Consider the following 13,728-nt stretch of genomic DNA (forward strand, 5'->3'; position numbering starts at 1 on the left):
TATTTTTGGCATTTGTTGTTTCGCCCTTTCATTCCCTCGGTGACCATTCAACTTCTTGGCACCGTGTGCTGCTTTCTCACAAAAGAAGCAAAACACAATGGAGCTTCATATTCTTAGCCAATCTGTATATCAGGAAAATCTGTTTAATTGAAAGTTGTGTCTAATTCGAGTGATTAAAAGAAACCTGTCGTTTGCCTCTTGCTACACTGTTCTGTCCCACAATTGTTCATATAGGTAATGCATGCAAACTCAGTCTGATCAGCTTAATGAGGATGTACCCGGTCTGAATGACGAGCGCAAATTATGCTCGCCTCGGTGGCATAAACGCCGATATTAATAACGCACGCGTCGCTACGCGTGTTGCATCCACTCCCGTTTCGCGCGGCATTCCTCAACATACCGTCCAGCTGCTCGGACGCGTCGTCGACGAGGCTGCTGTTGCGTGAATTATACTTTTTTCGCGAACAATTAACGACACGAACGGTGCGATATTAATAGCATCTTACGTGGCACGCAAATTGTTCTAATTTGCATGAATATGCAGGGTTCACTTTAGAGTGTGATGACTCTTGTGATTCTATAGTAGGTCTGAGATATCTTAGCCACGCCTTAGGAGGTCCTGCCCAGTAGCAAGCTCCGCCCAACCCTCTAACTGAAGACAATGGAGGGGGGCCTAAGAATACGAATGTCTATATCAGTGAGGGGCAGATCACGTGCATCCGCGTGAACTATGGGCACCAGGCCCATAGAAAGAAAATTGATCCTGAAAGAAAGAAAATGGTACTAAATATCTATCTCAGTGATGGGAGGTGCTTAGATTAGGCTCCTCCCACCCCCCGTACGCTACGTTAGGCTCCTCCCAGCATTCACATCCTACGTTAGATATAGCTTTCTGTTGAAAATGGAAAGAAATTTGTAAAAGTAAATTTCGAAAATTGAATAGTACCATAAATGTGAAGCTTGATCACTAAGATCGCAACGAAAGAAGATTGCCATGAAACTGTTAGGTATTTTGAAATCTACGCAAGTTGCATAAGGCGTAGAACGTTACCAGAGACAGCGCGATCTCATTGAAACGTGCGAACACCGTTATTCACGATCCACTATGATAGTTCTAGATCGTATCGTGGCAATGCTGAGAAGGAAAACTTGAAATTCAGTTCCACGCGTAAACGCACCACTTATGGAAAGAATGTACGCTATTCCGGAAGTGACAGAGAGATTCTACGTACATACGAGCATGGTGAAAGCGATACTCTCCTAGGTTGCATTCTTTCATTGCCATACGACAACTAACATTGACATTTTTGAAAAGAATAAAAGTATCAATTCAATTGTTTGTGCTTCCTTCGTTATAGTCGTAGTATTCTTAGAGAGTATTGTTATGCGTATGCATTGGCGTAACTAGGTAGGGGTCAGAGTGCCCCCCTTTCTAAATCTGTCTACTTCACCATTTTAAAAATCCATAACTTTAGAATTTTGCAATGCTAATATCCCAGAACTCTAGAATGTCAAAAATTCAATAATTTCAGATTTACAAAATTCCAAAATTTTTAATTTTCATAATTTCAACATTCCAGTAATGGTAAATTACATTATTTTGTAATGTCAGAATTTCAAAATTTCCGAGGGAAATGGCCTATTCTAAAAACACGTTGGTACGCCAATGTGATAAATCGAAGAATGAATGACAAAAGTGCTTCCAAAGCAAACAGTGATTCATACTCTATTACCTTGTGTAACCTTTAACACATAATTTCCATTGATAAAGTTCATTAATTTTCCAAACAGATACCGATTTCTTTCAATAGAAGTTCTTCCTTCTTCGATTCCATTCACGAACTCAGTTGTTACGTGATTTCCTATATGTTTATTTTTATTCAAGTAAAAAAACTTATTTTTTATATTGAACTTTGTATATTTTATCACCAAAGTATTCGCATAAAAGTGTCCACTATACAAAGTGTAAATCGTGTCCTTTTGGAAAATGTTTTTGACAATTTGCCAATGTTACGGTTAACTTGATCAATGACCCAAGGCTGTACTAACATCGGGACGAGCTTTCTAGTTGTCCTTTATTTAAGCCCCTGTTCTCATTTGAAAGCTATATACATTTCTGGCGGAATGTCAAATAACGTCTTGCACAAAGATATATAACCTTACACCCGGAAGTTTTTCAACTTGTTCGTAAATAATTTTTATTCCTGAAGAACGTTATCACTCTTATCTGAACCATAAATATTTAATGATAACGACTAACAATTGTTTGGAGGAAATAATACCGTGCAACGATGCACAGTAAAACGGTACAAATATTTCTCACGTAGTAAAATAATAATGTAATAGAAAAGTATTTGAAAAATGATTATTTATACATTTCGAAATTGTTTATTATTTGTTAAAATTGTCTACCTATCATTCTATGTCAGAAATATAAATTATTTCATCTCAAGTACCATTTCGCGAGACTTTTATATCACAAACTCATATCAGACTTTTCATTTTCCAAAACTAGCCCAGCTGCAATGATATTTTTCCTAAATCCTTTAAAATCTCTCTCGTTTCAAGGCAGAACCCGCAGTGGGATGGAAACAAAGACACGTTCCTAGAAAGTCCATAGCCGATCCAAGCTCAGTTTCAGGTTGAATCGAGTCGGTCAGTCGGCTCATTCCCACGAGAGTTTCCAAAGTGTGTCGAAGAGGATAGGAGAAGACACGTTGAAGAACAGAACGAACATTATGTATTTACGAACAGGTTGGTATCGGTCAATCTGTACAGGTAGTGTTCAGGACCGGTTCCGACGACCAGGGGGTCTTCTTCGCCGGTTGGGACCAACTTTAGAGAGACCTGAATAAACGTATCGACCTGTCCAGACATCTGGATCGACCCTGGCAACCACGTAATACCTGCCGCTTCGTGTAATTGATGGTTTTGTAATCTCGGTTCTACTACTCGCGGAAGTTCATCGATTGATCATCCCTATCGGGTAATAAAATTACATACCGGATGATTAGCCGGGTAATATTGAATTTTCTATCCATTTGCATTAATCCTTGGATGGTGAACCGGGATCATTGGTGACTCATTGTCAGCGTGTAATTTATGGTTTGTAAATGTACATTCCTTTACATTTTTTATTTAAATTGCAAATCATGTAATATACGAGTTGATAATTATAAAAATGAGGTAAGTCCACTTTCGTCTGGATACTAAAATTTTGTGTTTAATAAAAACCAAAATCGTATGAAATCAATTTTTCTTTAAAATTATTAGATATTTCATATTTTCTAAAATACCGATGAACTATTATAAACTATCCGGTCATATTCCAAGCTACTTGCAGTTTACTGTAATCTTATCACTAATTACAATGCAGTTGTTACGAGACTGAGATATCGTAAGTCACGTAATATAGAATGGACGCCTCGTTATTTTCCAGAAGTGCGTTTAACGGTACGAAAGAAAGATGATTAACGAAGAAAAAGATAAAAATAACTGGATTAAATTGCCGGGCGTGACGTGAGCAACGTCTGGCGTCTTAATTGAGTTTCATAAACGTTTTAGACGGCTCGTTGACGTTAACTCACAGTTACTCAGACAATTTTATCGCCCTTAACTTCAGCCCTTATAACCCTTCTACAAAAGGTACCATTGTAAGTTCGTCAAGTTACTGGAAAGAATCTTTTTTAACGTCAGCTGATGCGTTCTCAGAATAACCTTTGGACGTCACGATGTGAAAATAGTTTTTCGTTTCTGTTACCAACAGTGAGTGTAAAGAAAAAGAACGATTATTTAAACATTTCAGAATTAAAAAATTCCAAAGTTAGAAAATCGAAATTTCGCATCTTCAAAATTTCAAAATTCAGAAATTCTAGACTTTATCTTGTTGCCGTTTCTCTGCGGTATCGCATGGAAAATGCACTACTTTAAAGGCGAGAAATTCGCTTATGGCGAATTTCAAACATTTGGAGAAATATTTGGAACAAGATCGTCCAGTATTCGGAATACCAGGATTGGAATGTCAAAATCGGGGTCAGCAATCAGCTGATACACAGAACGCAACTTCCTGTACCGTATAACCGTTACATAATCAGTTTTGCGTACGCTTACAACATTTACATCTGGATTAACGGTGTACAGCTCTCGATTACTATTATTTCGTGGAAATGATACGAGCTCTTTGATGTATCAAATACTGTGATTCGAAAAGCTACTACGTTGAAATTTCATAAAAGTTGATGAAACTTTTACGATGTTTTAATCCAACAAGTTGTTTCCTAACAAAAGTATACCAACACTAATTGTTAGTACCACCAAAAAGAAAAAATTCTCTACCATTAGGAACTGATTGTCGTATTACAATCTCAATACACTATGCAATTGCCTGTCTCATATCCTTACACGTACATATTCATTAATCATCGAATGATCAAGAGTGTAATTTTAATGCTACTCTTCTTTTTTATGCTACTCTCTGTTCATGCCTAATTTGGAACACGAAACCTCGCGAATAATGGAAACGTAACGAGGACACATCGTACAAGGTATTGTCAATGCAGCTGTGTCATGTGCCACATCATGTGTTATTGATTTTATAGCGGTTCTGTGTTGCTGAACAGAGATGGAGAAGCAAAACTGTGACTTTGGTTCAGGCTACTTAGATTCATCTGCGATGATGTACGTTCTTCTAGTACCTAATATTATTTGTTCAAACATTGAAAACTGAATATGAACGAAGTTAATCGAATACCATTTTGTTCATTAAAATTTCTCCGCAATAATATATGATAATTAAAAGATGCGTTAATACTTTTGTCTCTGACTGTATCTGATTATTGCCCTCTTTACGGACCGACACAATAAACGCATGGACAATTAGAATTTATTCACCGACACTATTCATCAATTGCGCATGCAAGGTGATCGTAGGTGCCCTAATTGGAACGCGTAGTTTAAGCGTCATTAAAAGCCTTTTACGCTTCCCGCTGCGAGACTGACGTATCGAGGGCCTGGATGTGATGGATTCGTGGATAATCCTACGACAGCTGCAATAAAACAGCTAAGAAGTGTACGACGTTATCGCTAAAGAAACGTGATAAGGCAAGATAATGTATCAATCGATTAAACTCTTGAACGCATCGATTTCTCCATCAATCCGATCTTATAATTCCTCCATATTACAGAATTTCATACGAATTAAGCGAACGATCGTTCAAGGTGTTAACCCTCGGACGGCGGACCATTAAATTATAATTTAATTTTATATTTCACTTGCAAAATGGTGAACGCACTGCAAGAGTTAATTATTACGAAAGTGAATTCGAATCGTGGATCGCATACCTCCTACGCGAATGACCATGACTTTCGACCTGAAAATCAACTCTTGCAGTGCGTTCACCCTGATTCGATTCATTGACGCCTTTCTAAGCGGACTGACATTCCGTACGTGTACGATTCTCTTAGCTTGCCTCGAATCTAGATTGCTCGAGCTCTCCTTTGCTTTCATTCGAGAAATCAGCTCGGTACACGTATATCTGATTAATCAGGTTCAAGATATCGCTTGTACGTTTTCACATTGTTTTTATGCCTTGTCAATTATTAACTTGGATAAAATTGGATTTTAAAATTCAAACGATTGAATAACTTCCTCGATTGTAAATTACAACAGCGCAGCAATAAAGTAAGTAGCCTCCGCTAGATCGTTGTTTTATTCATTGTCAGTATATAACTGCATAGTAATATCGTTTGCACGTGGAATCCGTGTCGCGTTCGATACCGAATACGAATCAAAAAAACGGCGAGCCAGGTTATCGTCGATTCAACGTGACAATCGTGAGAGTGAACGCAAGTGAGAACTCGTGAAAACTTTTCAGCGCGCGCGGAGAAATTATTCAGACGAAAGTTCTACGATTTAAAAGGGGTCGCGCGACGAGTTCACTTTCGAGAGAGTCTTGGCTATGCACACGATGAATATCCTCGTCTGGAAACGCAACATAAATATATACAGGGTGTTTCAAAATGTATTTATAATTGTTTCTTAGACGGGAAAAGACGATATGTAGTAGTCTTCTCCTGCTAATAAATTCAATATAACGTGCTTAGGGCGTCATTTTTATTAATTAAAGAAAACTGTTTTACGCGCTTACTTTTCAGTTGAAAATAAAATAGAAGAAATGACCTCTCGTTTTGACGAGTTTCGTAGTTTTAGAGTTAAATAAATTCAACGTAATAAAAATCAATGCACATAAATGCATAAGCTCAATTCGACGTTATTTATTCTCACCCTATGACATTCTTGTCTATTTCTAATCGTTTTAATGATACAACTTGTCCGTGGGGCACCCTATATACGACATCTGGCATCGATTTTTCCTTAAGGTCATCCCTCGAAATACCACATCGCAAAATGAAAAGAACTTCTAGACGAGGGTGTGCATTTGATTGTATTCCTATATTGTTCAGCTTTGACGGTTGCTTTCTCCCTTTCGATCGATTCATTTTCAGCTGACACAGACTTTCTTATCTCATAACTTTCAATAATACTAAAAATGTTAATTGTTCAAACCACTGGCGAAAATAGGATTTTCTACTGGAATGGGCCAAGTCCCATTGAAATTTAAAAATTAATCAATTTTGAACTCTTGGAATTCTGAACTAGTGAATTTCTGTAATTCTAGAATAGTGAAAGGTGCAGTCCACATTTGGGGAGGGGTAAGCAAACCCACTCTAGCTCCTACGTAATTACGCTAATGGTTAAAACCACAAAACATCGATCATCGTGAATAATTTACTTTTTTGAAAAGTCGTTAGATAGAAAATTAATCGCTCTTTCATTGAATTTCATCGAAGTTTCATAGAATTTGGGACAAGTTCAGCAGTGCCTAAGCGAGTCGAAGGTGTTAAGAAGGTCGAAGGTGAAAAGAGAGAACCCGTTAAGTCAGAAAAGTAACTCTGTAGTGAAATGTTCCTCGCCATGCATACCGTGCGATCGCTGTTAAATCTTTCGCCTCATCTGTTACACGTTTCTTCGAGTGTTTTTACCTGAACGTTCCGGCCACTGCCGGCAATAATAAATCCCCCTTATGCGAAACACATCTATCAGAAGAGTTTCTTGCAGAAATACATAAGCGAACTACGAATTCCAAACGACCTCTGTATGATTCCTGGTATGTTCAATATACAGTGCAACTTACAATTCGATGAAATGATAATTACAGCTTTATTTCACTGGGGATATTAAATAAATCAAAATCGTATGATTAAATGATATGATCAAAGAATTATGACCAAAATACATACCGTGATTTCAAAAATGGAATTCCTCTCCCATGTTTATTAGCCGATAGAACACCTACAACAGCCCAATATTTTAAAAATGATTAATGAGAGCAATTAATACCGGCTGGAAACATAACGTCCCTTTTCTTCCAATAGCGTTTTATTCATTCCGACTACAAGATATGCTCTCATTCATTCCACCACTTTATGCTCCGTTGCACCTCGATGGATTATTATCCAGTCACTTTTACGCTGCGTGTGAATTCCATTTGAGTTTACCATCAATTCTTTACGACAAACTAATTGCCATCGGAAACAAATAAATTTAGAGAAGATAACGATTGTCTGGTAAAAAATGAAATTCTTGAAATTATGTATAGGTATTATCGAGCGCAGTAAAGCATCCTAGAGAAAATGGAGAAATGTTGTAATTTTGATGTTTGAACTTTGGAATTTTTACACACACTTCTTTAGATCGACTTCAAACATAAAACATTTTTTAGATTAAGAATGCCATGGAGGGCAGCGGTGATCTAATCTAACTTAACTGTATGTAAGATAAACACATGAAGTGTTCAATTCAATCACAACATTCATTGTATAATAAAATTTTTTATCAAGTTATATTAAATTGATCGAGCACTTAACGTGTTAAGTATAACACAATGTTTTGCTCGTGATTAGCTTTCTGCATAGAAATTCCGATGCACCGATGCAGGATTCGAATAGAAAGGCAAACGGTCGCAAGTCTATATTAGAAGTCACGCGTGAACACGCGTCAATCAAATTGAATATTAATCTGTACCGAGAACCAGTTATTTCATCGTGGAAACGGAAACGTGAAAGCGGAATTAGCGCGGGTAATGTGATTTGCTCGTGGTTGTCAATGATTATCTAGAACTTTGCGTTTAGGAACGGATCAAAGTGGAACGAAACGAATGCTGTTTTCATTTGTTTCGTACATTTTAAACTCTAAGGAAATAAATATTTCGACCAAAATGCAATATACAGTATGAGGCAATATTAAAATCAAGTCAGAATGGAACAACGTTAAACGCTTGTCACTCTTTCACCCCAAAACGAAATCGTAGTTACGCTAATGAACGAAGTAACAAAAAATTAAATATAAAAAATAATAATTGCTTTGGACTTTGTATATACTGAGAGATAAATGTCATCTGACGGAAAAATAACATAATTGTTCACGATAATTACGTTTCATCAGGTAATATGATAATTTAATCTATAAGGCAATGGAGATTTTAATTGCCGTTGAAAATCGACGATGTAGCAACAGACACTCGAATGTGCTTAAAAGTTCAGCCTCAAAATTCCTTGCTGCATCAGCGACATCGTGCACATCATTTTAATATTGATGAGGACGTAAATATAAGATGCTGCCTTCACTCTTTCGCTTCCGTGTTTTAATTTTCATTAGCCATTGTTTCCCTTTCTTTCGGTTTCTCTGATTTCATCATCGCTGTACACATAACCGTGTAACAAAAAAATTACGAAATCAATTATCTTTTTGGAAACACTTTTCCATTATTGTTTCGTTTCCAATTTAACACACGCACTTAATGAAATATTTTGCTTGCAACCGCAGGATGTGTCAGCCCGCAAAGAGTTATGGTTATATGTCTATCTGATAAAAACGGCTCTGCGTAACGCATATTTTTTTTTTATAGAACTGTAAAATACGAGGAGAGAAGAGACTAATTAAAAAGTTGCGTGCATCAGTGATTCTCTTCTGAGAATCAGCTACGCGAGTGCGTGATAGATATCTTGATTGTTTGAATCTAATCAGTGGATAATAATAGAAAAATCATTGTAATTATTAACTTGCGTGAATGACATTAATTAAAATGCAAGAGAAATTTTATTTTTCAATGATGATTAAATCAAGATAAAGATCGATTCATCGACGATAACTTATCAAAGTTAAAATTTGTTATTGTTAATTGTTTCGATTGAATTATTTATTTAATATTTTGATAGTAATTTGATCGTAGGGCAATTTTTTTCATAGCCATGTCGGGTACTAATTAAATATTAATTCAATTTAGTCTTCCATATTCGATTTTCGCGGATATACGCGCCGTTAAGTTTCACCGCTCGCAGGTTGTGTTTCGTACGGACATTGAGCGTAATTTTTGTATAATTTGTCCATGGATCGAGTCTTATTACGCTGATGCACCGTACATCATCTTTCCGCTTATTACGGTACATATACTCAGGGTCCCTTCACATAATATGACATAAAAAAAGTACCTACAAAAGCTTCCTATAATCCTATTTCCAATATTATTAAATGGCATAAAATTTAAAAAATCAAAGCAAAACAGAGTCCAAACTAAAATTCCAATGGTTTTTGTCCGAGAGTCAAGCTCGTATCACGACAGTGTTCAAACTTTCGCGAAATGTACGAGAATTATTCGTAATTATAGATTGGATAACGACAGGTTCCTAGTAAGGTGTAATTTTACACATCGATGCCGGTTTCGATACGCTGCTTCTTTTCAGAGAGAGCGCCAGATGGATTAAGAAAAGGAAGAATTGCAAGAGAAAATCGAAGAGCCACGGTACACTGTTCCATTGAGATAACCTACTTTCGTCCCACGGTATGCACGTACCGTCTTTGGAATGACGTGTCATCGTTTCCACAGATTTATGGTTTCATTGCATCGATCTGATTGCCCTCGCTTTGGTTACACCAACGCTATTCACTTCGCAAACTAGACTCGGGGCAAAGTTAAAACACGAATCAATTGAAAAATTTCTTGTTTCAACAATGAATTTTTATTTCTCAGCACCTTAAACTCTACCTAGTTATGCCATGAAATACTTCATTTTCATCCATTGTTTAATTAAACTAAATTTGTAGCATCATCAATGTCTCCACCCCAAATTAATATCCCACAAAATGTTATTTGTAATTATGAAAAAAAATTCCTAAAATTATATTACACGCGTATAAGACAATGAAGCAATAATTTGAGGAATGCGGAACATTCAAATGATTAGCACCTATGAAGTCATTAAATGCCAACCGCTAGTCACCGGCACCATTGGCTACTTTCCATTCAAAACAACGTAATATCATCCAAATCATTCAGCTTCAACATTCTCGAATCAAGACACTCTTTGTAGAGAAATTTAAAATCAAGTCACTTTTGTTTTCAATTGGTCGTGATTTATTTATTTACAAAAGTGACGAGATGAAAAGCGTGAGTCATTGCATAATAGGAGCAATGTAGATTTATTGCTTGCGCATTGCCTTTCCCTTTGCACACGTGCATGTGCTCACCCATTGAAAACGTAATTCCTCTGTCCAATAAAAAATGTATCGAGCATTTAGTATATTATCAAACGTAAATATACTTTTGAATATACTTTTACGATCATATCAGGATTTTCCAAAAAAAGAAAGAAAAAAATGGTGACCCTAGTTCTCACCCCCTACCCGTAGGCGTCCTCGGGTAGGGGTCTAATATGCACCCGTGTGCATATTATCTGGTTCCGTTTCACCATTGTACTCGACATTACTCACGTAACGTCCTTTCGGATAGTTAATGCTGGTTACGTGATTCAATCATGTGCATCGTGTCTCTGAATTAATGTCACACGAAGTAGTTATCATACAGTTACGAGAAATAATGACTGCCTTTTAATTTTCGACAATTTTTTTTTCTGCCACAAAAACGTATGATCTAAATCATAGATTATTATTAATATGAAATTTAACTTATAATTTTTTATCCAATCATAAGAAAATAAATGTAGTGACGTCGAGAAACTAATTTTTTAGATATTAAAGCTGGTACATTCGATACCAAGTGGTACTTACTATTAATGTAATTACCGATGTTGGATAAAATTTTATTTACGATCGTCGATGTATCTGTACCTAATGCGTTCTATCTCATTTACTTTTCCTCCTATAACTTAGAAAGCCCACCTGTTGAAATCGACCTTCTCTCTTTCTACAGCTACGTATAAAACCCATAAAAAGTGAAAATCTAACGTACAGAGATCATTGCATTCTTTTATGCCTCTTTAAACACAAATTCAATGTTATCAATAAAATAAAATTCCAAAGAGAGACTATCGATTCAAAACCACCCTATATAAATCCTTGCATTAATCTTCATGGAACTGTTTAATCAATATTCAGTGAATAATTAGATACATTCATGTAAATATAATAAATAAGTGACTATAATATACAGCAATATATCTATGTATAAACATGACTCGTTTGCAGAATTATTATTACCACGAGGTAAACCACAATGATAGTTTCAATGTATCTAGCACACGATATTCACTTTCATACGGGAGATAAATATCGCTTTCAAATTTCTAATCGATAGATGGCTCGAAGTTTTACCGTTTAATGGATCTGCATTAATCAAATGATAAAATTGCACTGACGTTGATAAATAGTAAAATTACTTTTACATTCAGATTAATCGTCTATTAGTAATCTGGGTCGTCGACCCAGATTTATTAAAAATAAAGTTTTAAATATTATTTGATATAATCAACTGAGCAATTGATGATATAACAGAAATAGTAATAAATATCTCATAAGGAGAACTACCCAAGTGTTACACTCACTTATTAATGAAACTTTGCCAGCTTGTAGAGCTCGTCGAACTGAACACGCCTATACTCCGTTTTGTGGGCAGACGACTAATTGTTTAAAAGATATTAATAATTAAAGTTAGTTACTACTTACATTGAGAAGTATGACATACTCATACATACAACTCGCAATCTAGAGATCCACGGTTTAAATCCTTGATTCCCAACATTTTTTTTTTTTTTTAATGATAATTTGTCTCTTTTTGAATAACTATTACATAAAAATTATCATTAAAAAAAAGGGTCACGTTTGGTTTATTGTACGCACTAAAATTTTAAGTTGGGAATGCAGACCATGACCTTCCGCTTCTTACACCAATTATAATGTACTTTTTGTGGTATCATGTGATTACAAAAATACGTCCATTATTGACCGAGTTAACTCGATCAATGAAGAAACGGAACGACGTTGTGGTCACGTTAATGATTTCTTCACCAAACGGAAACAAAATATACATACACGTTTATACATTTTTTCACATATGTATAAATACATATAATATTTATAAATTTCCATATAGATTATGTTTGACAACAGCCGTAATTGCTGACTTCGATTACAAAATTTCATAAATATGAGTTATCATAAAATTGAAAAAAAAAAATATGTATACACACTACGAGATTTGAACTCGCGAACCTTTGTTATGGAATCTGTCATTTTATCATTAAGCCAAATTATATGGACTAAAGATTTAATTTAAATATAAATCAAATTTGTGCGAATTTTTAATAATTATGTCATGCAACTTTACAGACTTGTAGATTTTGATGTCCTGTATTATTACGCGAAATTTAAGTTATATTACTGAGTTCATTGTCGTGCATTCCTTCTGTTAACCTAAAACTATTCGTAGGTATCTGTTTACATGGAACGCCCAAGCACTTATGTGTCAGTCGGTAAAAGTGGTTTGCACAAAATCATGCGGAAAGACAGCACGTTCATACGTATACTATCAAGGAATGTGCTAGCGTAGAAACAAGACGTGGTGAGAGTACGGAAACTTGGGTAGCCGCCAATTTATACAACATCCAATTGCGCTATACGAGGATTTTGCTCTTTTCGAGTTCCCTGACTTACTCAGTGCGAACCATAAACCCGCTCAATTTTCTACGACTGTAAATTGATACATTGCCTAATAGATTGAATTACGAGAAAATGAAAAGTTAATTAAATCAATACCGATTAAGGTCAATGATTCGACCGAGTCAGAATAACAGAAATGACAGGCTTGTGAATCATTCTCATAAATTTGATATTCTATCAGGTGGAAATCGAAGGTAAAACCTATCGACCTAATTCGTATCTGTTTCTCTGCCAGTACCGTGTATCAATAATAGTTTTTCAACGCAACCATACTACCTGTTAAACAAGAATTCCACTAGCTACCGTAGGTATGTCCTAGATGGAGAATACGTAACCTGACGTATTTTTAATTACTTAGGTGACATTTAAAATCGCAAGATATGTGTTGTCGTATAATTTGACAGGCGAGAGAAAAATGTTCGTACGGTCTGTTCTGTTACTCACCGAAAGCAATTCCTCGAGGCAAACGAACCGACGAGCGGTGTGTATCCTTTCGATGCTCCGGAACTAACCAAAAATCGTATCCACGTGTACGAAACGAAACCAATCACGACACTGTACCACTCACTGAATCCGTAAACGGCGCGCAATCGGATGACACTTTCGACGCGCGATTTTACGGCTATGGAATCTCGTCACGTCGCGCGTTTTCTCAGGAAACGGTACAAACGCTCATATTGCTGCTTCGCAGAATGAATTACCAGCTTCCCTCTCTG

General features: G+C 36.1%; 1 protein-coding gene across 5 annotated transcripts in view; it reads right to left on the reverse strand.

Annotated features, from left to right (window-relative positions):
* The window catches only part of LOC114879589 (protein kinase C and casein kinase substrate in neurons protein 1), a 30,811-nt gene extending 17,089 nt beyond the window's left edge, over positions 1-13,722 (reverse strand). For 2 of the 5 annotated variants that reach the window (XM_029194632.2, XM_029194629.2), the window contains exon 1: positions 13,457-13,721. The gene's annotated coding sequence lies outside the window, so the exon portion shown is untranslated. Of the gene's footprint in view, positions 1-7,299; positions 7,352-13,456 lie in introns of all 5 variants that reach the window. The other 3 variants (XM_029194631.2, XM_029194634.2, XM_029194633.2) reach the window with 3 other exon arrangements.
* Between the last annotated feature and the right edge of the window lie 6 nt (positions 13,723-13,728).

Source organism: Osmia bicornis, chromosome 3, assembly GCF_907164935.1.
Source record: "Osmia bicornis bicornis chromosome 3, iOsmBic2.1, whole genome shotgun sequence".
Taxonomy (NCBI): domain Eukaryota; kingdom Metazoa; phylum Arthropoda; class Insecta; order Hymenoptera; family Megachilidae; genus Osmia; species Osmia bicornis.